The sequence below is a fragment of the Hibiscus syriacus genome, unplaced genomic scaffold, assembly GCF_006381635.1.
Source record: "Hibiscus syriacus cultivar Baekdansim isolate YM2019G1 unplaced genomic scaffold, ASM638163v2 tig00110911_pilon, whole genome shotgun sequence".
NCBI lineage: Eukaryota > Viridiplantae > Streptophyta > Magnoliopsida > Malvales > Malvaceae > Hibiscus > Hibiscus syriacus.
This window is the reverse complement of record NW_024062910.1, coordinates 1,205,396-1,231,217: the sequence shown is the minus strand read 5'-3', so window position 1 is coordinate 1,231,217 and position 25,822 is coordinate 1,205,396. Positions and strand designations below refer to the sequence as shown.

Genomic DNA, 25,822 nt, shown 5'->3' with positions numbered 1-25,822 from the left:
AATAAATGACAGCTATGGCATATGAGTGAATGAAAGTAGTCACGGATGACTCTACCTGACTAGCTCGGGGGTGGAAGGTATGCTCCATTTCACCTAGAGTGTGGGATGGTAGGTGTGATGGGCTGACTCCCCTCGTAGCAGAATTTTTAAAAAATAATATGGGAATAAACTTGTAAATGTCGTGGAAAAACAAGAGAGCTTGCTTAGAAATTTTTTTAGGTTCGTTAAGCATGGACTGGATACAAACACCCACACACCCACACAAAGAGTCTTGCCCTAAGGGACAACACTTAATTTCTCAAACTAGTCTAGCATGTTGAAGCCAAATGTTCTGAGGGCTGAAATTATATCCTATATAACTATTTTTCTTTTGAACTTGCCATGATATTTTTATTTTGCTTAATACTATCCATTGCTTGAGGATAAGAAATAGCTTAAGTTTGGGGGTGTGATAACTCCGTAAAAAGGTCATATTTGGGACCTTTTTATTTAAGTTATTGACTGTCTAAGAGCTCATATAGGATCATATAGAAGCATTTAGGAGCATATAGTTGCATGTGGTGGAATTCTATTTGTCGAGGCATTTTATTTTGTAATAAGTGCTGCTTTATAGGGAAGGTGTTTGTTTGATGATGTGCAGGATTTGGGTGCAAGGATAAGAAAAGGGATTTTCCATGACATGATGAGACTATGTGAAAAATGCGATTGCCGCGATACCTCGACGACGTTTCTGGGCAGAAAAGATAAAAGAATATATTTTTAGTAAGAACCAGCTGTCATTGACTACACATGATTTCTACAATCATCAATATAGGAGGGGCCCATTACCATCTTTGCACCATCTCTCACATAAAAGGAATGAACTTTAGGGCACTAGGGTTATTTTAACACAAAACCCTAGGTTCATTCTTTCCCTATAAATAGAAGATGAAACCACAATGAGAGATTACTTTACACAAGCCGCCAGAAGCTTAAAAATTCGGAGAAAAAGGTCTCTACTTTCTCCACCAATCCTATTTACCGTGACATTCCTCCGTTGACAAGCTAGAGGGAGTGGCGTTCTAGGCGTCCGAGAGGAGCTAGTTCACTGGGACAGTCCGTGGTGGCCGAGGGAAGCTCTAACAGTGCACGCGAAGGCTTTTCCTCCTTCCCTTTGCTCTTTGCTTTCATATTTTGTCATTTGGGTTGTAAGGAATGGATAAACTTGCTTTGTGCTTGATATATTCGAACCCCACCATGAACTAATCCTATTTGGTGGGAGTTAATTTTAGATCTTTAAGATTTACTTTAATGAATGGTTGTTTTTGTATGTTATTATCTGTTTTGTTTATGAAGCTTAATGCCTTAAGGTTGTAGGAGCTGTAAGAGTAGACATTCCTTAGGAGATTACTTAGTGTTCGAGAGAATGTCTAAGTAGCACATCCTTCGTGTTCGAGAGAAACTAGGGAGGAACCACATAAGCAATGGGTAGAGATAAGGCTAGGATTTCATTTGACTAAAAGGAGTTGTGAATAAACGATAGGTTAGATGTTAATACTGTCGCAAAAAGGTATTGCCGAGACATATCCTGTTATCTGGACTAATAAGATCACTGCAGGGTCTTACGCCAATCGGTTTGCCAAGGCATCTTCAATATGTCGAGTACCTTAACTAGAGATAGCATAGGGCACCCTTAGTAAACTCTTCGGGCAGATAAGGCATAGAAGTAAGACCATCCTGATAAGTAGACTTAGATTTTCCTAAGTGATTCCTATCACTCATTCCCATAGTAGCTTGTCGTGTGAGGAAGTTTAAAGTCCTGATAATCAAATCCAGTATTTATATTTTGTTTTGCCTTTATATTTTCAATTGATTTCACTACACTCAATTTACTTTTGCCAAGACATTTCTATCCAATTTTCCATAACATATCCATTTGCTACCAGATTACCATCATTCCATTCCTATCAATATTCATTTCATTTTGCCGCAACATTCTCATTTGTGAATACCATTAGCTATACTTAGTTACTTTAGAATAGTGCATAAACTTTACTCAAGATATCTCCAATCCTTGTGGATACGATACTCACTCATCACTGTATTACTTGTTTGATTGTGTATACTTGCACACATATCCGCATCCATTTATAGTACTCACAAATAGCAGACTAAAAGAGTAGATATACGCCCAAAGTTTCGGTTTTTTACCTTTGTCGATGGTGACTCTTTGACTCTACGACAACTTTCTCTTCTCTAGCAGATTTTTCTAGCAAAACAAAACCAAGGCTCCAACTTGGGTTTCTTATGATTTCATTGGTAGTATAACGATTGGTTTTTTTGCTTGATGTTTTGTTTATGTTTATGTGTTTCTCTCTGGTTATGGAATGTTGTGTTGTTGTTGTGAGTTTGTTTGTCTGGGTTCTTCGCTGGTATCTTTGGTTGTTCGGTTGCTTTTTTATATTGTTCTTGTGTTTTTCGTTCGGCTTTGATTTTCGTTTGCTTGGCATCACCGGGGCTTTTTATAGCCCGATCTTAGCCATTTTTAGCCCCAAATGAGAGGGGTTTGTGTTTGTTAGTAAGTTGATAAAAAACCCTAGGATGGTGTAGTCCCGGGTTCTTCGGTCGGTGATCGGAACCTTGGCGTGTGGTCCTCACGAACCCTCGAGCCCCTCCTATGTGACGCCCTTGCTAAGAACGTAACCCTAGCCACTACTGGATAGGTAGTTGGGCTCGGTTGTTAGGCTAGAACAGGCTTCTAATTTTGGACTGTATTGGACCCTAACAAAAATAATAATAAAATAAAAATAAGAAGAAAATAAATAAATAATATATATATAATAATAATAATATAATAATATATAATAATGCGTCGAAAAAATCAAAACTATATAACATATATGTTTTCAAAAGTTAATTTTCAAAACTATATAATATATTTTCAAAAATATTTTCAAAACTATATATTATATACATTTTCAAAATATATATATATATATTTAAACATTTTCAAAACTATATATTATATACATTTTCAAAAATATTTTCAAAACTATATATTATATATATTTTTAAAACTTTTTAAAAACTATATATTATATATATTTTCAAAATGTTTTCAAAAACAATATGTTATATATATGTTTTCAAAACGTTTTCAAAACTATATAATATATACATTTTCAAAAATGTTTTCAAAACTATATAATATATATATTTTCAAAATGTTTTCAAAAACTATACATTATATATATGTTTCAAAAACGATTTTTTTAAAAATATATTTTTGAAAAAACAAAAAATTCTTTCAAGAACTATACAATATTAAAAAACTCCAGACGAAAATGAGTGTATACAGCTGCCTCTTTTTGTCCTTTTTCGTGTGACGAAAAATAGGACAAAGATAAAAGGACACAAATTTTTGTTCGGTATGAAGGGATCCATGAGTCTAATATCATGCCTTGTGGAGTTAAAAATTGACTATGATATTGCAATTAGGAATAACTCCCTGTTAAATTGAGTTGCGGAAGACTCCTCCGTCTTGAGGTTGAGTCAGCCTTGAAATGATATCATTTTTTCATGAAATTGAAATCGTAGTTCAAAATTTGAATCGAAAGGTGGCTTATTGTTACCAAATCGTAATCAACCTAGGTATTTTTCTCGGTTTAAAGACCTCGGTTTGAAAATTAGACTGTAAAGTAATTCTTCGATGCTACCATGTGGTTTATAGGCCATCGAGCTGAATGGAATCGAACTCGAAAGTTTTCATTGACAGATAACTTTTCTTGACTTAGGCTATGTGTACTAGGCTAAGAGATTGCCCCAAATTTTCTTCTTGACTTAAAGACCTTAGCTTAAACTTTAACTGGAAAGTAGTTCCTCGCTGTCATCGAGCTGAATGAAATCGAACTTGAAGGTTTTTGTTGACAGATAGCTCTTCTCGCCTTGAGCTATGCTGTAAATTTGATATGCCCTTGAGCTGAATGGAATCGAACTCGAAGGTTTTTATTGACGATAACCCTTCAGTAAATTTGATATTCCCCTGAGCTGAATGTAATCGAACTCGAAGGTTTTTTTGACAGATAACCCTTCTCGCCTTAAGCTATGCTGTAAATTTGATATGCCCTTGAGTGAATGTAATCGAACTCGAAGGTTTTTGTTGAGAAATAACCCTTCTCGCCTTGAGTTATGTTGTAAATTTGATATGCCCTTGAGCTGAATGTAGTCGAATTTCGAAGGTTTTTGTTGACAGAGAGCCCTTCGCCTTAAGCTATCTTGTAAATTTGATATGCCCTTGAGCTGAATGGAATCGAACTCGAAGGTTTTTGTTGACAGATAACCATTCTCGCCTTGGCTATGCTGTAAATTTGATATGCTCTTGAGCTGAATGGAATCGAACTTGATGGTTTTTGTTGACAGATAGCCCTTCTCGGCTTGAGCTATGTTGTAAATTTGATATGACCTTGAGCTGAATGTGATCGAACTCAAAGGTTTTTGTTGACAGATAGCCCTTCTCGCTTTGAGTTATGCTGGGAACAATTTCTTTAAGTGAAGAATGGTTCCCCTTCACGGGTTTAAGCGGGTCATAATTATTTAGATGACTCCCCTTCACAGGAAAGCCAAGTGGTATATTATATCATTCGGATATCATCCGTCGTGGGGTTGAAATCTTTCTTGAAAGCGTTAAGTGGAAACTAGCCACTCGTCATTAATTTAAGCTGAATTGGATCCGTTCTGAATTAGATCTTGAACCCGTATGATGTTGATTCTAAGATATGCTAATCTTTCAATATGTCAAGTTGGATTAGGTGTTGCTCCCTACCGATGAGTTAAGCAACCACCATCGATGTTTTTCGAATGTACTTTTGAATTGAGTATCTTTCGTCTTGAAGTTGAAACTAGACTCTAAAGCTGCAAAAATTATGTATTTGAAAAATGATAAATGTAATGCTCTTAAGTATGTCTAAGATGTATGCAACATGAATTAGTTTTGTTTTTTCTCTTGGATGGAGCCTCATTTTTGTCTGCTGGTCTTGTCCTTGGAATCGACCATGCCCCATTTTCTTCTCGGGTTGCTAACAATGTCACAAGTTCTATATGATCAATCGGACTATTTACTTTCAAGAATGTGAAATGCCCCATTATTCTGGCATTGTTTATTTTTTCTTCAATAGAGGCAAAATGAGTCTCCCAGCTTCAAGGACCTTTCACATTTGACACTGTCCTGTTTGAAAATGTTTCTACTTTCTTTATCTTAGGAAAAAAAGATTTTATAAAGTATTACCCCTTAATTCAGGCTCACAATCAAATCACGTCGTAAACATGAGTTCACAGAATATCAAAAGAATCAATAACTCTATAATGCTTTCAAAGTTATATCTCTTTGACAAATATCCAAATTGATGAGTTGGCTTCAGGTTGTCTTCCTATTTTATAAGGTTTAGGCTACTAAAATGTCATTTCTTTTATCGTTCCTTTAAAACATTGCAAGATGCCCCTCTTTCTTGGTTTGGTATTTTAATCGGATGTAGACAAAATGACGCAACTAGCATAATCAATTACTAGACCTTCTATTTTGATTCTCTAAAATCTTCCATTTTTTCAAGCTCGGTAGACTCCTTTAACAAAGGCAGTGCAGAAATATCGGTCTAAAAAAGAAATTACTGAGTGCTCGTGTGAAATTGACTATAACAGGTGTTCCTTAACTCCCTTAGTTCATCTTTTCCGAAATTTCTTATTTAGATAAATTTGTTTTACTTTGACATTGTCTGGCTAGCTGAATCTTATCCATAAAGCTGGGCATTTAACCAATTGCTCTAGAGGGACAACTCAATATTATAATAATCTTTATCAGGTTAACTGAAGTTTTTATCTCATCACAAAGTCTTCAACCTGACAATTACTGTGGAGAAAACACCGAATTGTCAAGTGTCCGAGCAATGTCATGGTTTGAATATAATCTTTTCATAAGCCCAGGGCTTTCGAGTTTCCTCTATAAACAATTTCCTTAGTGGAATAGCTCAGCTTTACATATTCAATTTCTTAAGATTGTCAAGAAGAACCTGTTATAGTCTAGATATTGTTGAAAGTAAAAAATCTCATCTTTAGAGTTCAATTTCCAAGCGACTGACCTAAACTAGATTCACCTACTCGACTATTCCATTTGTAAGGATTGTGATCATCATCGAACATCCTCAACAAAAGTGTGGTCTAGTCAGAAATATCACACGCAAAAGATGCCCCATATTGTTCGCTCCTATACATACCTGAATACCAAGCTCTTGTTTATTCCCTTATGAGAGGAGAAGGCTATATCGATTCTTGTAAGAGGAGGTATGGTGTTCGAGCATATCTTCTGGGGTAAGGTCAAAGTTTTTATTTCATCAGTTTTTAATTATGTCACTTTGTCAAAGATCTGTAACTATGAATCATTTACAGAGTTTTTTAATTCAGTTAATATTCAAATAATTTCAAGTCTTCAAATTTGATTCATTGTTTGCCAAAGTAGCATAAATTCATTTAAATATCCTTAAAAAAAACTAAGAAAATATGAAAAGCAAATTCAAACAAAATACTGCAAATGGAATAAAGTTTCATGATAGAATGAACCGATCTTCTTCATCATTAGGATGCCCTCGAGTTATTGAAGTCAATACAATTCTTGTTACGCGTTTTCTGCATATTATCTTGAATGAGAAACAATTCTCAATAGTGTGCCCTGAGACACCGCCATGATATTCGCAATAAGTATTCTCATCATACAACCTGGGGTATGGGGGCTTCATGGGTTGCACCGGGTATGGTGACACTATGTGGGTATGAAAAAGTTATTGATAAGGTTCTTTGTTGGTCATAAGAATAGGGTCGAAATTTTCCCTTTCTATTTCCTTCCTAGGTTCTCTTGAATCTTGTCTAGAAATACTTGTCGGTACAACTGCAGTTGATTTTGGGTTGGAGATTGTAACACCTTTATTGGTGTTGTAGGTGTTGATGTTGTTAATCTCTCAATCCCTCTTCTTCATAGGAGGTTTCTTACTGGCCTCTCATTCCTTGATGTTGTCGTGCCTTATGGCCATTTTATCATCTCCCTAGCAATGACTAAGTCAGAAAAATTTCCCGATGTGATTGCAACCAGGTGCCCGAAATAAGGAGCCTTCAGTGTTTGCATGAAAAGCTTCATGGTTTCCTTCTCATCCAAAGGTAGATGAACTTGCACAGCTAATTCCCTCTATTTCTGTGCATATTGTCTGAAACTTTTGTTATGCTTATTCTCCATGCTTTGTAGCATAACTTGATCTAACCTCATGTCATTAACGTGTTTGTATTGTACCAGAAATGACTTGGTTAAATCCTTCCAAGTCTTGATATGGGATCGGCTTAGCTGATTGTACCATCGGATGGCTGAACCCGACAAACTCTCTTGGAAGCAATGGATCAGGAGTTGGTCGTTTCCTATATATCCTGTCATCTTTAAATAGAACATGGTAATGTGGGCTAACTGGTAATTATTCCTATCAAACTTCTCAAACTCTAGGGACTAGAATTTTAAAGGAAGAACCAAGTGTGGGACTAAACTGAGTTCAGCAGCATCAACTCCATAGTAGTCATGATCCCCTTTAACCACTTTCATTTGGTCTTCTAGTAGCTTGATCTTTTCTTCCATCTTCTTTGCCTTATCTTCTTCATCAAAGAAAGGTATATGTAATCATCCAGTTTATCCTCAGGGTTGGATACTGAAGTTCGTACCTTTAAAGCAGATGAGGCTTTCATTTTTGCAGCGGATGAGTCCCCTTGTAGTTCTGGTAAAATTCCAGGTGAGATAACCAACTTCAGGGTAGTAGGCATAGCTACCCCATTAGACGATCCTAGGCTCGCTCGCTTGATGTAAGCTACCTAACTTGGCAACAATCTGATCGACCAAGGACTCTTGGTTCTTAGTGAATGTATCCAGAGTACTTTAATTATCATGGCTTATCATTTCTTCTAATTCCCTTTGCAACCTCGGCATGTTCTCTTCAAGTTAAGTAATTTTGGCTTCAATCTTCTTCTTCTTTTAACTAGTGTTATGTTGATGAAGTGTGTCCAATGCTAGGGGTGGTATGTCTAGTGTTTGTTCCCTTTTTTGATGAGACATTCTTCTGTTAGTTAATATGAATGTAAAGAAATGAAAATAACAAAAATGCAAAATATGTCTAAATGCATGATGCATGAAATGTTAGAGGCATTGATCCAAAAACACGTCTATTATTATAAATAATCTTTATTGGGACAAAAGTGTTATTTCTTAAGAGACAAAAATATTTAAAGGTGTATTCTGACTTAGACCCCACAAAGCTTCTCACAGGTTGACTAGTCTCCTGCCTTCGTCTGTCATCGATTTAATACCCTGTCAAACCATTACGGGCTCTCTAGCTAAACCGTGCTAGTGTTAAGCTGCAAATAACTGCATTTCTAGCTTTACTCTATACTGAGCCTGCTCCCAATGAAAGCGCCACGGGAAACCTCCATCGAAGGGAACTATCTGAAGTTGACTTGCTTGCTTCTTGAATTCGTCAACAATGGCCTCCAATTTCAGCTATCGTCTTGTTATCATGTTCTTTTTGTCTTTAAAGGGACTCTCCAGGCCAGTAACCTTTTTCTTATCTGCCCCTACAACTTTTGTTAACTCAAAAAGTTAACTTTTGATGTGCTCGGTGTAAATACCAGTCTATTATGAGTCTTTTACAATGCAACAGAGTGGTATACTCTTCGATTGTGGGTACCACGTCTTCTTGATTGAATGTGATACATAGTTGCCTTGCAGATTGTCTCCTTTTTCCTTCCGAGTCTTTTCTTACCATAGCCGGACCTCTACATTTTTCACCTCTTGTATTATAACCCCTTTGTTCATTAATGCAAATTATTTATGTTTAACAAACACGTTTTTTGTGGATCAACACCTCTTTTGAATGATGTAAATGATAAAAAATAAAATAAAAAAGACAAAAAAGGAAAGGAAAAATAGTTAATGAGATAAAGTGTAATACCCCAAATATTAGGACAGTGATTAAATTAAAAGGAATTAAAAATATAGAGGACTAAATTGATTAATTGATAAAGTTGAGAATGATGTGTGAATAATAGTCTAGACTAAATTATAGTCAAGAAATATTAAAAAGGGCATTTATGGGTATTTGGATATAAATGAATTTAAAATTCATTTATAATAGTATATATATATATATTAGAGAAATAAGAGAGGATGAAAAGAAAGTCAAACACACTCTCTTATTTTTCTTCCTCTTTTATGTAAAAAGCCTTCAACCCTAGCTAAAGGTAGTTTCCAAATTATTGAGTTATTCCTTTAAATTTTGTTAGTTATCAAATCTTTGCATATGATGGAAACTTAAAAAAGGTTTAGAGGGGATTAAAACTAAATTAAGAATGTGATATTAAAGATTATAGAAAATGGGCTTTATAATGATATGTTAATTTATGAAGTTTTAGTAATGTTTGTTGGTAAAATTAAATTTTCAAGAAGGTAAATGAAAGATTATAAGCATTTGTTGAGTGAAATAACAAGTTAGAAATTATGGTTTGATTCTAAAAATTGAATTCTCTTGAGGAATATTAGATGTTTTAAGTGATTAAAGAAAGGAAAGTTAGTAAGGTTAAGTAGAGAAGTGTTATATAGTTTGTTAAAGGTAAAGAAGATGAAAATTGCTCAAAGTTGGGTAAAGCACCTACACCTCAAGGGATTCCTTCACCTAATTTCGGAACTTTCATGCAAGCTCTTGATGCTATAATGACTTGATTTCAACATCCCCCCTGCTCCTCCACTACCTCGAATGTTGATTCCAAAGGAGTTGAAGAGTTTGGGAGCTCCAGAGTTCAGAAATGAGGGTGATGGTCTATAGAGGCTGATAAATGATTAAATGATGTGATGATAATGCTTGAAAGCCTGCAATGTTCGAATCATGAGAAGTTGGGAGGAGTGGTGTCTTGTTGAGAGGATCAGCTCGAATATGGTGGTCTAATACTACGATGTATGCACCATCGGAGCAAGTCACATAACAATTTTTCCAGGAATAATTCAGAAACAAGTGTGTGGGTGAGCAGTTTAAAAAGCAATGTTGATGAAGTTCCTTAATTTAAAGCAACGTGACCGAGCTGTCCATGAATTTGAGGTTGAATACAAAAAGTTGAGTCATTTTGCCACTGAGATTGCGCCAAATGATAAAGCCAGATGCGATTGGTTCATAGAGGGTTTGAGGTCGAAGCTGAAAGAGATGATGATAGCCTTGAATTTGTCGAGTCTGCAAGAAGTTATAAACAGATCCAAAGCTATTGAAAAAGCTCATGAAGAAACATTAGCGGTGGAGCAGAGTGTTCAAACGGGGAAGAGAGTGGGAATGCCTTCCACTTCCCATTATGCTAAAAGAGGAAAATGCTCAAGTTCTAGAATCTCTAAGAGAGATAGCTTCGTAGAAACATCACAAAAGAATAGATAATTTCAGTATTTTGTACCTAGCTCGGTAGAGCTTCTGGGGAAAGAAATCCATGTCAAACCTGTGGCAAATTGCACCGAGAAGTTTGTAGATTTGTCAGTGGAGCTTTCTTTTTATGTGGTGATATGGGTCATTTTGCTCAGAACTATCCTAAGAAATCTGGTGATAATTTGGCACAGTATGAAAGATCAGTGGCAATCTCAAATAGAAACAGAGGAAGGGGTTGGTCCAGGGGATAGACAGAATCAATGTCGAGACATGAGACTCAAGGAGTTGCTAGAATTTACAACCTTAAGACCACTGAGGATCTAGATGACCCTGAGATCATAACAGGTATTTTCCATCTTTATGATGAACTTATATTTGTTTTAGTTGATCCCGGTTTTACACATTCATACATTAGTACCAAATTGGTTAGAGCTAGAGGAATTCCTTTAAAACCAATAGTGAGCGAGATGATAGTGATATATCCTATGGGTCACAGTGCGAAAGTATCCAGAGTATGTAACAAATGTCCTATAAAGATTCAGGGGATTATGTTTTTTTGGCCAAATTAAGGGAATTACCCTTCAATAAATTTGAAATTATTCTAGGTATGGATTGGTTGTCCTCACATTATGGATGGGTCATTGTCGTAAGAAAATGTTGTTTTTAAAGAATGCTGAAGGTGTAGAAATAGTAGTAATAAGGGAAAAATTGAAGTTAACCTCGAATGTTATATCTGCTATGACTACGAAGAAGATGATGTCGGAGGGATGTATAGTTTTTCTAGTCAATATGATAGGTAACAGAATTCCAGAAGTTAGATTAAATGATATTCCTACGGCTAGAGAATTTTCGGATGTATTTCTTGAGAATTTACCGGGACTGCCTCCAGATCGTGAGATAGAATTTAGGATTGAGATTTATTCAGATACTAGACTGGTGTCTATGGCTCCATATAGAATGGCTCCTACCGAATTGTGAGAATTGAAAGCCCAATTGCAAGAATTACTCGATAAGGGATTTATAAGACCAAGTGTTTCCCCTTTGGGAGTATTGTTTTATTTGTGAAATAGAAAGATGGGACTATGCGATTATGCATCGATTACTGTCAGTTGAATAAGGTCACCATCAAGAACAAATATCCTCTTCTCAGTATTGATGATTTGTTTGACCAATTGAAAGGAGCATCGGTGTTTTCTAAGATATACTTGAGGTCGGGGTATCATCAGTTGAAGATCAAAGAAGAGGATATTTCAAAGATAACTTTTCATACCCGGTATGGGCATTATGAATTTGTAGTGATGCCATTTGGATTGACTAATGAACCAGCGACATTCATGGACTTGATGATTCAAGTTTTCCAACCGTACTTGGACCAGTTCGTAGTAGGTTTATAGATGATATCCTGGTCTATTCCAAGTCAAAGGATGATCATGATACTCATCTTAGAGTGTCCTTCAGATACTTTGTGACAAGAAATTATATGCTAAATTGTCCAAATGTGAGTTTTGGTTGTCTAATATTTTCTTTCTTGGTCATATAGTGTCGGCAGAAGGTATTACAGTCGACCCCAAGAAGATCCAAGCCATAGTAGAATGGAAAACTCCAAAGAATATAGCAGAAATTCAGAGTTTCTTGGGGCTAGCAGGCTATTATAGACGATTTGTGAAAAACAAATTCTATGTTATCTCTGTCGCTAACTAAGCTTTTGTGAAAAGATGTGTCGTTTGTGTGGACAGGAAAGTGCCAAGAAAGTTTTGAGATTTTGAAGAGAATTTTAACTGAGGCTCCAGTGCTTGTGCAACCTGAGTCGGGTAAAGAGTATGTCGTATATAGTGATACATCCCATAATGGGTTGGGTTGTGTGCTGATGCAAGAAGAAAGGTTGTGGATTATGCCTCCAGACAATTGAAGAATCATGAGTGAAATTACCAATGCATTACTTAGAATTGGCTGTAATGGTTTTTGCTTTAAAAAATCTGGCGCCATTATTTGTACGGTGAGCGTTGACATGTGTATACTAATCATAAAAGTTTAAAATATCTGTGACTCAAAAAGAACTAAAGCTAACGAAGAGAAGATGGATAGAGCTTTTGAAAGATTACGATTTGATTATCGACTACCATATGGGAAAAATTAAGGTGGTAGTAGATGCACTTAGTCGAAAAACTTTTGCAGCTTTAAGGGCATTAGATGCACGTATGTTTGTAGATGGAGATGGTGTTGGGATTACCGAATTAAATTTAAAACCAATGTTGTTGGACCGAGTAAAAGAATTGCAAGGGAGAGATAAAATTGTTTGATGAAATTGGCGTTGATTAAAAAAAGAAGAGAACAAAGATTTTGAAAGAAGAGATGATATATGCCTATATTACCGGGGAAGGCTTTATATTCCTGATGATGAAGATCTAAGGAGAGATATTCTTTTCGAAGCTCATTATAACCCTTTGACTATGAATCCAAGCGGAATAAGATGTATCAAGAATTGAAAAGTCGTTATTGGTGGCTTGGAATGAAAAGAGCAATAACATAATTTGTGGCTAAATGTTTATCATGTCAACAAGTGAAAGCTGAACATCAGGTGCCATCCGGATTACTGCAGCCTATATATATTCCTGAGCGGAAGTGGGAATGAGTAGTAATGGATTTTTTCAGGGTTACTATTGTCACCAAGTAAAAAAGAATCGATATGGGTTATAGTAGACAGATTAAATAAGACAACTCATTTTATTCCAGTGCGAGTAGACTACTCGAGGAATAAGCTTGCAGAGTTATATATAAAAAAATAGTCATATTGCATGGAGTGCTGATATCGATAATGTCTGATTGAGAACCCATGTTTACTTCAAGATTTTGGAAATATTTGCATGACAAATTGGGTACTCGATTGAATTTTAGTATAACTTTTCATCCCCAGACAGATGGGCAGTCAGAGCGAGTTATTCAGATACTGTAGGATATGCTTAGGGCATGCGTGATTGAATTTATTGGATCATGGGAAAGGTATTTGCCTTTGGTAGAATTTGCATATAATAATAGTTATCAATCCAGTATAAAAATGGTCCGTATGAAGCTGTGTATGGGAGAAAATGTCGAACACCATTAAATTGGGTTGAACTGAAATATCAGGATCTGGTTGGACTGGATTTGATGAAATAAATGGAAGATAAAGTGAAAATTGTCCAAATCAATCTAAAAATAACCTTGGATCGCCATAAGTCATACACTATTTAAAACGGAAAGAAATAGAGTATCAAGTGGGAGACAAAGTATTCTTGAAAGTATCGCCTTGGAAGAAGGTATTACATTTTGGGCGTAAAGGAAAGCTGAGTCCAAGATTTATTGGACCGTATGAGATATTGAAAAGGGTTGGAACCGTGGCTTATCAGTTAGCTTTGCCTCTGGATTTGGACAAAATCGACAATGTTTTTCATGTACTAATGCTTAGAAGATGCATATCAGATCCCTCACATGTTATCACTCCAGAAGAGATAGAAATCCGACCAGATTTGACTTATGTGGAAGAACCCGTACGAATTTTGGCTAAGGAAACCAAAGAATTGTAGTAAAAGAATTCCGTTGGTCAAAGTTCTTTGGCGGAATCATAAGGTGAAAGAGGCTACCTGGGAAAGATAATTGGATATGAAAAAGCAATTTCCACATCTCATTGTTTCAGGTACTTCTTTAAAATTCGAGGACTAATTTTCTTAAGGGTGAAGATTTGTAATACCCCAAATATTAGGACATTGATTAAATTAAAGGAATTAAAAATATGGAGGACTAAATTGATTAATTAATAAAGTTGAGAATGATGTGTGAATAGTAGTCTAGACTAAATTGTAGTGAGAAAAGATTAAAACGGGCATTTATGGGTATTTGGATATAAATGAATTTAAAATTCATTTATAATAGTATATATATATATATTAATAAGAGAGAATGAAAAGAAAGTCAAACATACTCTCTTCTTCTTCCTCTTTTACGTGAAAAGCCTTCAACCCTAGCTAAAGGTAAGTTTCCAAATTAATGAGTTATTCCTTTAATTTTTTTTAGTTTCAAAACTTTGCATATGATGGAAACTTAATAAAGGTTTAGAGGGGATTAAAACTAAGTTAAGAATAGATATTAAAGATTATAGAAAATAGGTTTTATAATGATATGTTAATTTATGAAGATTTAGTAATGTTTGTTGGTAAAATTGACTTGTCAAGAAGGTAAATGAAATATTAGAATCATTTGTTGAGTGAAATAACAAGTTAGAAATTATGGTTTGATTCTTAAAATCGAATGCTCTTGAGGAATATTAGATGTTTTAAGTGATTAAAATGAGGAAAGTTAGTAAGGTTAAGTAGAGAAGTGTTATATAGTATTGTTAGGGGTAAAGAAGATGCAAATTACTCAAAGTTGGGTAAATTTCGAGTGGAAGACTGGAAAATCTGGGTAGGGTTATCGGCACCCTGTGGAACAGTACTGATACCCTAGCAAGAATTAGGTTAAATTATATAAGAGGTATTGATACTGATTTAACCAGTATCGGTACCCAAGCAATGTGGTATCGATACCATGATACGAGTATCAATACCATTAAGCATCGAATCTAAAATGGGTATCGATACCTATAGGGGTATCAATACCATAGCATAGGGATATCGATACAATGGTGAGGGTTTCGATACCAAGCTACATCGAAGCTATTTTCAGTATTGATACATTGAGGGGTATCAATACCCTAATAGGGTACTATCGATACCATAAGTAGGGGTATCAATACCTAAGGGCCAGAAATGTTAAATTGGGCTGATAAGTTATAAGTGTTAGGAAACATACTAACAATTGATATTATGTATGTCTTCAATGAATGTGAAATAAATCGCAAACAAGCTCCTGAGTCGAGTAAGTGGAAAGGTAAGGGCCAAATTTCGGAATAATTATCTTCTCATTTAGGATATCTAAGCAAGGTGAGCCAGGTGAATACATTTATTGAATATGATTAGAAATTATTTAGAATGAAATATTTATATGTTAATGTATATTTTGCTGAAATTATTATGTGTTATGGAATATATGAAATTGATGTGTGAATGAGGTTTTAAAGTATGAAATGCTCTAAAATGAATGAAAACGAATAATGCATATGGGTGCATTATTGGCATGAAAGGATGCCATAGCTGAAGTGTATATGGGTATATTGTTAGCATAAAAGAATAATGCATATGGGTGCATTATTGGCATAAAATGATGCCAGAGTTGAAATGCATAAGGGTGCATTATCAATAGAAAAGTATACTAGAGTTGAAATGAATATGGGTGCATTATCAACAGAAAATTATACTAGAGTTGAAATATATATGGGTACATTATCAATAGAAAAGTATACAATGGTTGATATATATATGGGTACATTATCAATAAAAGTATACTATGGTTGAAATGCATATGGGTGCATTATCAAAAGAAAAGATGTTATGTTTAAAATGTATAACGATGTATTATAAACATAATTGGAGTTTACAAACGAAAAGAAAGAATCAAGGTAAATTGTTTTGATAAATAGAAAATAAAATATGTTTGAACACCAAAGGTTATTTATTGTATCATGACTCACTAAGATATACTTATCCTGTGTATTTTCCACGTGTAGGTAAAAACAGATAATCATCAAGTAAGGAGTGAAGCGGTAGCATTAGACATCATCTCCTAAGGTTGACAACCCAGTAACATTAGGACTTTAATAACCATTTTGGAACCTGTTGGGCATGTAATCAAATATAACAAAATATTTTGTGTTATGTTTTAACGAATCTGTATTTATGATGTTAATTATGTGGAATTAAGTTTGAAACAAAATATTAGAGGATTTTCACAACAAGTATACCGCATTTTCATTAATGGGACATTCGTATTCGTATACGTAATCGTATATAGAATATGTGTAACACCCCCAACTCGTACCCGACTCGAATACGAGTTTGAGGTGTCACATTGACTTTTCAAACTTTTACTCTTGACAAAATTCAAAGAAAATTTAAAACTTTCATTAAAATAAAAGTGGTTTATTTACATAAATTGACCAAAATAATCAAAATCGTTCAGAGCATATTCAACCCAATCAATTAGTACATGCCAACTATATTCAATTTAACCAAACACATTTAAATCATCTATTTTCTGATCTGAAATTTTGTAAGGGAGATACTGACATGTCTTGCTCTTCTTCGCTTCTTCTCGCTTCTGTAACCTACGTGTGAAACAATCACACGCTAAGTCTATGACTTAGTGAGGCATTAAATTTATAAAGAAAACTCTAAATGCTTAAACATGTATGAACATATCACTTCATGATGTCACACAATCATTATATATAATATAATGTACACATATAAACATCACACATTATTTCCATCATTAATCTTATTCTATTATCGACATTATTATCATTTATATCATTTAATCATACTTTTCATCAACATATGACTCATTCAAACCATACACACATCATCATATCAATCATATAATACAGTTCATATCAAAAAACATATACTTCACAAGTACTATCTTCATTGTTATCTCTTTCTTTAGCCCATGTACACTTTTGAGAACTATAGATATGTGAGTCTATTGAGGTTGTGCACTAATACTATCACCACAGCTCGTATAAATGAACTGAAGTGCCACGTAGAATTGCACCAAAGTGCCACGTAGAATTGCACCAAAGTGCCATATAAAATGTCCCTAAGGACCACATAGAAAATTCCTTAAGAATCATATACATATGCAAAGGATCAAGTATGTGTCTCAAAAGATATCACACATGTTCCAAGGAATACATATATGTCCCGAAGGACTGCGTAACCCTCGACTCTTGGCATGCCAACTATATCCCTAGCTCTCATGACACATAACGTGGGCATTATTATTTATGTCATTTCACGTATTCACATAGACACATAATTCACCTTTCACGTGTCTTAGGTCGCATAACTTGGATCACATATACATATAATCACGTAGATTACTTTTACACAACTTATATTAACTTTACACATCATTTTACATTTCTTATCACCTTGATTATATCTTATTCTTATGTCTTCTAATAGACATATATTCACATGTTCATATAGTTCACCATCTCACATATAAATATGTACTCATTTCATTTCACATATAGTCTTATAATTTATCCTAGTATAAATCATATAACATTATTCCAACTCATAGTCATATATATATATATATATATATCATTTTACCTATACTTATATTCACATGGTTTATGTTCTTCTTCTTCTCATAATCACATATATCATATTTAATAACTTATATAATCTCATATAGCTTAAGCTTCATTCTATTATATTTACCTATATCATGTAATCTATGACATACTTATAAACATGTATCACTTCTATCATTTCACTTATATATATATATATTATTAATATAACCTATTTACTTAGTTCAATTTCATATACCTTATATGTCATAATTCTATTCAAGTACATGAGTTTTCCCCTTATAGCTTATCTTATATGTTCGTATTACCACTTATGTTCAAGCTTTCTAATTAATATACTATTCTCATTTCATTATATGGTCAATCTTATTTATATTATCTCAATTCTTATTAAATCATATAATTTTATTATTCTAATGCATATAAATGATCACCTAACTATGTACTTACCCAATTCATGTTTCTATTGTTCATATAACTTTTATACATGCTTACCCAGTTCATATCGCTTCTCATAAACTCACTTATATCATATTCTCCTATTTTTACCTAATCTATCTTATAGACATGTATTCACATAGTCTCATATTTCATTGTTATATGGATTATATTTTATTCTCTTATTTCTCTCTATGTACATATATTTACACGTCTCACCATTTATATGTAGTTTACATTACATTTTCATATATCACATAATAGTATTTTTACATAAATCATATAGCACATACAAAAACATATCAATACATATAATCATGAATACATACAAATCAGGAAATGCACATACTTATATTCATGACTTAATGCACTACAACTATAGGAATTAGACTTATCGCAAGTCCAATTTCCACATAATCCTATATTAAAATAAGATGCACTCACCTTGGCCTCACTTGCTATCAATTACTCCTATGACTTTCTTTCTCCTCTTGATTAATCCTAACCTTTCAATCATTACGGAACTTGCTCTCGATCGATATCTACACAATCATGTATTTATACTATTAGTATCTCATTTGATATACTTAATCTATCCTTTCATAAACTGAAATAACGATTTATTCCATTTCCCATTAAAGTGCATCGATACATTCTACAGTGTATCGATGCATCCCTTAACATGTGCATCGATGCACTACCCATCCATCGATACACAAAGCACCTTCGATGTTTTAATCTTAAGGGGGTGTATCGATGCACTCCCTATGCATCGATACATTAATTGCATTCGATATTTCCATTTTTAAGGGGTGCATCGATGCACTTCCTGTGCATTGATACACACTGAACAATTTTTGAAATTTACCCTTGATGCATCGGTACAGGTTGAATGTACCGATGCACACTAGCCCAGAATTCTATTTCGTGCATGAAAATCCACTCAAATCAACTCAAATGCTTCATCTTTCATCCGTTTTCATGTTCTTAACTCATATACACATGCTTAAACCAATTTATATCCATATAAACCATCTTTAACTTCAAAATTCTATCCCTCATATGTAACTCAAGAATTATACCAACTTTGTAACATGTTTTAATTCCAATTATATGGCTTCTAACTTCTTAATTAGACCATTGACAAGTCAAATTTAACTTATTAACTTTCATTCAAGATTTCCTTTAAAAACTTCTAATCTTTAATCTCTCTTAACTCCTTTATCTTATGGTTTTAAGATAAACTAAGCTTTCCTTAAGCTTAATTATCATCAAATGATCAAAACCCAATCTTAAATTCGACTAAATATCAACCAATAAGAGATCTTACCTTTGCTTATGGCTTCACGTGAAAAAGAAGAAGAAGAAGAAAAAGGAGAAGAAGAGAACTCTGGAGAAATCTCTCTTTTCCACGTGGTTCCCTTATCTTATAAAGGGAAATAAAAATTTTACTTGTCAATTGAGCATTTTACCCTTTAATTCATTCAATAATTACCAAACAACCTTCAACTATATTTCCAATAAGTCATTAAACTATTTAACTATTCTACTTTTATCACCAAATTTTAAAAATACTCATTTTAATCACTGATCCGGATTTCGGGATGTTATAATATGGGTGTTACATAAATATAATAATGAAAATAGAAAGTCCTACCCCATATGATATCTACCCAACATGCTTTAATTCTTACCCATATATGCTTTCTACCCCACATGCTAATTTTAAGCAAATCCCAACCGCATATTTGTCTAGTTCGCATGCTTTGAACAGAAAGTAAAATAGAAGATAAATGAAGCATCCTAAGTTTTGAAATGGAGTTTCGGGGTGGGCTTTAATTCCCTGTAGTCTTCCGGTTTAGGTTCTAAAGAAAGGTACCTGAGTTCTCCTTGTTGGTGCCCCTTGGGCTTGCCAGACCCTTAACCCTAAGCACATTACAAGCTTATGTTGACTAAGTTAAACTCGAGAGGATACATTCCCTTATGCCCATACGAAGAATAAATTCACACAAAGACATAAGGTATATGAATCCCGAAGGTTACTTGCTAGGCCCATACGGAGAATAAATTCCCACGAAAGCGTAGCTTTCACCCCCACTTAAAAGGGTTTGGTGCTTGGGTATAGAGCCAGAGATGAAAATTTAAAAATTTGAAATCATTAAAAAAAAGTCAGTATAACTATTTATTCGAAAAATAATCAAAGATAAATAATTAGAATCGAATAAATAAATTAAAATTTAAACTTATAATTTTCGCTCAAAAAGATAACTGGAAATTAATTTCGGCCTGACTTACTTACCTGTCCCCAAAAGAGTCGCCAAGCTATTGCAACCGTCTTTCAGGTGGGCCTCGAATTAGGCTTTAACTTTAAATAAAAGTGTTAGAGCTGGACCGATCATTTAAAAACAAAGTTTAGGTTGATCGAACACCATCTTACCTGATCTGCGTTTTACCATAAATGTGTTGGGTTCGAGAGTCGGTTACAGTCAAGGAAGGATTAGCACCCTTGTACTGCCCTTTCAGTACCAATTAATTTATCGGTTGTTTGAATTACGAAAATTAAAAATTAAAATTAAAATTTAAAAACTCGATTCAAATTGCTTACCTTTGATTGGTTTGAATTCCTCTAAAAAAGTCAAAAGAATGTTAGATTGTAAGTATAAAAATAAATAAAAAAATAAGAAATAAGAAATAAATAAAAAAGGAAAGGTTATTTTTAAAATATATATAATATCAAGTTTAAAGGAAAAAATGAAGAAAAAAATTAAATTTTAAATAAAATAAACAAATAATAAAAAGAGTGAAAAAATGTTAATTTTTAAAAAAGAAAAAAAATAAATAAATAAAAGAAAGAAATGTTAAATTTTGAAAGTAAGTAAAAGAATAAAAATAAAAAGTAGGTCAAATTGTTAGGGGACCAAATCCTGAAATACAAATAATATAAATAGGGATGAAATTGAAATAATTGAAAATGTGGAGGCCAAATTGAAACAGGTGACCGAAATGAATTACACTTCAAAAGTCCTGGGACTGCGGAAATAATTTAATTATACACGGTGGTCCCTCGGTTATAAATACCCCTAAAGCGAAAAAAAAAATAATTTTATACCAAAACCAAAAAAAACTCTCCCCCTCTAGGAAACCTCTCAACCCAAAACTGACCTGCCCAAAGGCCGGTCAGCTTCCCCGGCCACACTCTACCGCCCGCCGTCACTTTGGCCACCGCCTCTATTGGCCGAAAAATCCAAACCTCACCAAAACAATCCACCAACCTAGTGAGCCCAAATTCGAGCCTAAAATCCTACAAAAAAAAGACCTGAAAAGCGTAGATCTACGCCCAAAGTTTCAGTTTTTTTCCCGTTAGAGATGGTGACTCTTTGACTCTTTGATAACTTTCGCTTCTCTAGCGGTTTTTCTAGCAAAATATCTAAGGCTCCAACTTGGGTTTTTATGATTTCCTTGGTATTATACCGATTGATTTTTTTGCTTGATGCTTCGTTTATGTTTTTGTGTTGCTATCTGGTTATAGAATGTTGTGTTGTTGTTGTGAGTTTGTTTGTCTGGGTTCTTCGCTAGTATCTTTGGTTATTCGGTTGCTTTTTTAGATCGTTCTTGTGTTTTCGTTCAGCTTTGGTTGTCGTTTTCTTGACCTCACCGGGGCTTTTTATAGCCCTGATTTTGTTCGTTTTGAGCCCTAAAAAGAGTGGGGTTCATGGTTGTTTGTGAGTTGACTGAAAACCTCGGGATGGTGCAGTCCCGGGTTCTTTGGTCGGACGTTTCGGCCGGTGATGGGAACCTTGGTGGCACGTGGTCCTCACGCGCCCCTCAAGCCCCTCCAATGCGGCGCCCTTGCTAAGAACGTAACCCCATAGGGATGACAAATGGATGGGATCGGGTGCGGATACCCCCTCCCCCATCCTCATACCCACCACCCGCCCACCACCCATGATGGGTAAAATTTTTCAAATCCACACCCGCCAACGCGGGTACATTCTCAAATCCATCCCCACACCCATACCCAACTGGAGACGTACCCAACTAGACTCGCCTGACAACAACCTTAAGTTATACATAAGCAACATAAAACAAACACGTCCATTAAGAAACATAATAAAATAAACCAATGATTGTCTGAGTTAAGTGTTAACATAGATCTTAAAGTACATATAACACAATAATAAAAGACATAATTAAAGCCTAGAAACATAAATGACAAACACATAATATTTTTGTTCTTTGGCACACATAAATGATAAACCTTAAAACTATACCTAAATTTATAATGGTCCAAAATTTAATGGGTATTTAGTGGGCGGGCGGATGTGGGGTGGGTGGATGCGGGGCGGATAAGTCTCAAACCCATCACCTGCCCACTACCCGTGACGGGTACCACTTTCTAAATCCACACCCACCCACTACCCACTAAAGTTATACCTATCCCCGCCCCGCCCCAATTGGAGCGGGTACGGTGTGGAATCCACGAAATTGTACCCATTTGCCATCCCTACCTAGCCACTGCTGGATTAGGTAGTTGGGCTCAGGTTGTTAGGCTGGAACAAGCCTTCTCATTTTGGACTATATTGGACCTAACAAAAATAAAAATAAGAAGAAAAATAAATAAATAAATAAATAAATAAATAATATATATAATAATATTATTATAATATAATATATAATAATATGTCGATTTTTTTAAACTATATAACATATATGTTTTCAAAAAGTTAATTTTCAAAACTATATAATATATTTTTAAAAATTGTTTTTAAAACTATATAATATATTTTCAAAACTATATATTATATACGTTTTCAAAAATATTTTTAAAACTATATATTATATATATATTTTAAAACATTTTCAAAACTATATATTATATACATTTTTTTTAAAAAATTCAAAAATATATTATATATATTTTTAAAACATTTTTAAAAACTATATATTATATATATTTTTAAAACATTTTTAAAAACTATATATTATATATATTTTCAAAATATTTTCAAAAACTTTATTTATATATATATTCAAAATGTTTTCAAAACTATATAATATATATATTTTCAAAAATGTTTTCGAAACTATATATTATATATATATTCTAAATGTTTTCAAAAATTATATATTATATATATGTTTCAAAAACCGATTTTTAAAAAATACTATATGTTTCAAAAAACAAAAAATTCTTTCAAAAACTATACGATATTAAAAAAACTTCGTACGAAAATAAGTGTCTACAGCTACCTATCATAGGCAATAGCGGATCCAACACCAGCAAAGACAAAAAAGCAAAGTCAAAAAGCAAAGTGGCAATGAATTCGACTAAATAAGCCTTGAGAGACCTAACACTGACAGAATCACCGATACTACCGAAAGCGATCTTAACCATTTTGGCTCCCAAGAAAAAACCAAAGATTGAAACTCTCAAAAGATGACTAAGAAACTATTGTTTGTGACTGACTAATACAAAGAAGCTGTTTAAATAAGGCTTAGTACATTGTAGTTTAGCAAAGAGAGCCATGCCGGCACCGACTATTGGCCTACATGGCTTAACTCCCACCACACGATTGGCAACCGACCAGCCGCCTTATGATAATTTATATGAATTAAAAAGCATAAGACAGCTTAATTAACTAGTAATTTATTAAGAAATGGACAGTGGTTTTTTTTTTTTTTAAATCATATGGATAATAAGGTATTTTAAATGAAAATGGCGTTGTTGGAACAATAATGCTAATGATTATTATAGTATTTTAAAACAAGGGATTGGGGTGGATGGTTAATAATTATATATATTAATAAAGCTAGTGTTCTTCAAAACATGGATTAATAATTTCAGTTCACGTGATTTCTTGTCACTACACCAAGTTTGATATATAGGGGCATTTTTTGCGGTGTTTTACTATAAACACCGGTAATTATATACATCTAGTGGCGTTTTTAAAACAAACTTCACAAAATAACAAAATTTCGCGACGTTTGGAAAGCACTGCAATAGACTGATATATAGTGGCGTTTGGTTGATAAACGTCACAATTGTCAGTACACCAAGTTTGATATATAAAGGGATTTTTAGTGGCGTTTTACTATAAAACACCACTAATATTATAACTTTAGCGGTGTTCTTTTAAAACGCCACCATAGACTGATAAAATGTGGCATTTTTTTAAAATGCCACAATAGTTTGCAAACGTCGTAAATTTACTCATCTCTATCATTCACCTCTGTTTTTATTTCAAATAGATTTCCAATCCCTAACCCAACACAGCCACCGTAGCGCAACCACCAACAGACGCTAGCAGCGTCATCATCGCACTCTTCCTAGCCAACCACCAGGTATGTCTTTCGTCATCGTCGTCTTCGTCATAGCATGGTTTCAAATAGATTTCCAATCCCTAAACTAGGATGTTGTTCCAATCAGTGCTACCCCATTCGATACATCTTTAGAAAAAATATATTCCTCTATTGGTAGTCTTTATTTGTTTTCGGTTTTATCATTCCCTTTTTAGTCCGGTTTTTCTCTAATTTTTAAAGATGTCTGGAACCACAGAAGAAGGAATATATTGATTAAAGGATTTATGGATGCTCGGATGCTACTATATTTCTCGAAGCTGTTGGCAAGGTACCATTACCTTTTGTGTTATTAGATATATGTGTTGCATTAATTTCGGAACCAGTGGAACATTCTCTGCTATTGTACTTTAGAATTTGGATTCAAATTATATTTGAATTGGTGAGAACATATCTTTGGTCTTTTGAACTGAAACTTCAAAATATATCTATTTTGATGATGTTTGTTCTTTAATGTTTTTCTTATTAACCTTTGTTATGACTGGAAAATGTCCATCCCTATTAAAAAAGTTGTCGAATTGTTTCTTTGTTACCAAAGATACTCGACCGAAAGGTGATCAAACAATTTATTGTTTGATTCCCTATATTTTTTCTTTTAGGATACGACTCTTGTCTGTCTTTCCTTTCATCTGCCAAGCTCCTTCGAGTAATCTTTGAATTTTTCTTGGTTGGAATGTCTTTAGGTGTAATGTAAAGACATTGCTTTTCTCTTTTCTAAAATCTATCACCCAGTGTTTGTTGGTCTGTTTTTAATTCAAATACATACATAACAAAAGCGTATGAACTTCTTGATGAATAGAATCTTTTCATCCCTGCTCCATTTACTGAATTTCTGGCTTTGCCATGATGCTTTATATAAACTGAAATATGGCCATGCATATGCACACAATCAGCTTATATTGCTAGGATTTTCAAATCAATAATAAGATATTTTGTCGCCCATGCATGATATATGCCTTTGTAATCTTTGTATGAAGTCATATATCAAATTTTGCTGCCGGTTCTTCGTGAGGTTTTGTATAATATTCTTTGTTGTTTGCAATAGTTCTTCTCTTACGGGAACACTTTGTGTGCGCTCCCTACCTCCTCCCTTTTCATATTTTATTTTTACTTGGTGTGATCCCTTGTAAAATGGCCAAACTGATGTCTACACACTGTAACTATCAATCTATTTACAGTTCAAGTATGATATTCTTTCAATCATGTATCTGATATGAATTGTTTTGGTCATTGCAGGCTGTAAGAGTTGAACATTGTGAACGTGTTCATATGATTGTAGCAGCGAAACGAGTCTACATTGCCAATTGTTGTGAGTGTGTATTCTTTTTGGGAGTGAACC

At 34.1% G+C, this 25,822-nt stretch overlaps 1 pseudogene; it reads right to left on the bottom strand.

Annotated features, from left to right (window-relative positions):
• The window catches only part of LOC120146315, a 40,525-nt pseudogene extending 16,954 nt beyond the window's left edge, over positions 1 to 23,571 (bottom strand).
• Positions 23,572 to 25,822: the final 2,251 nt, after the last annotated feature.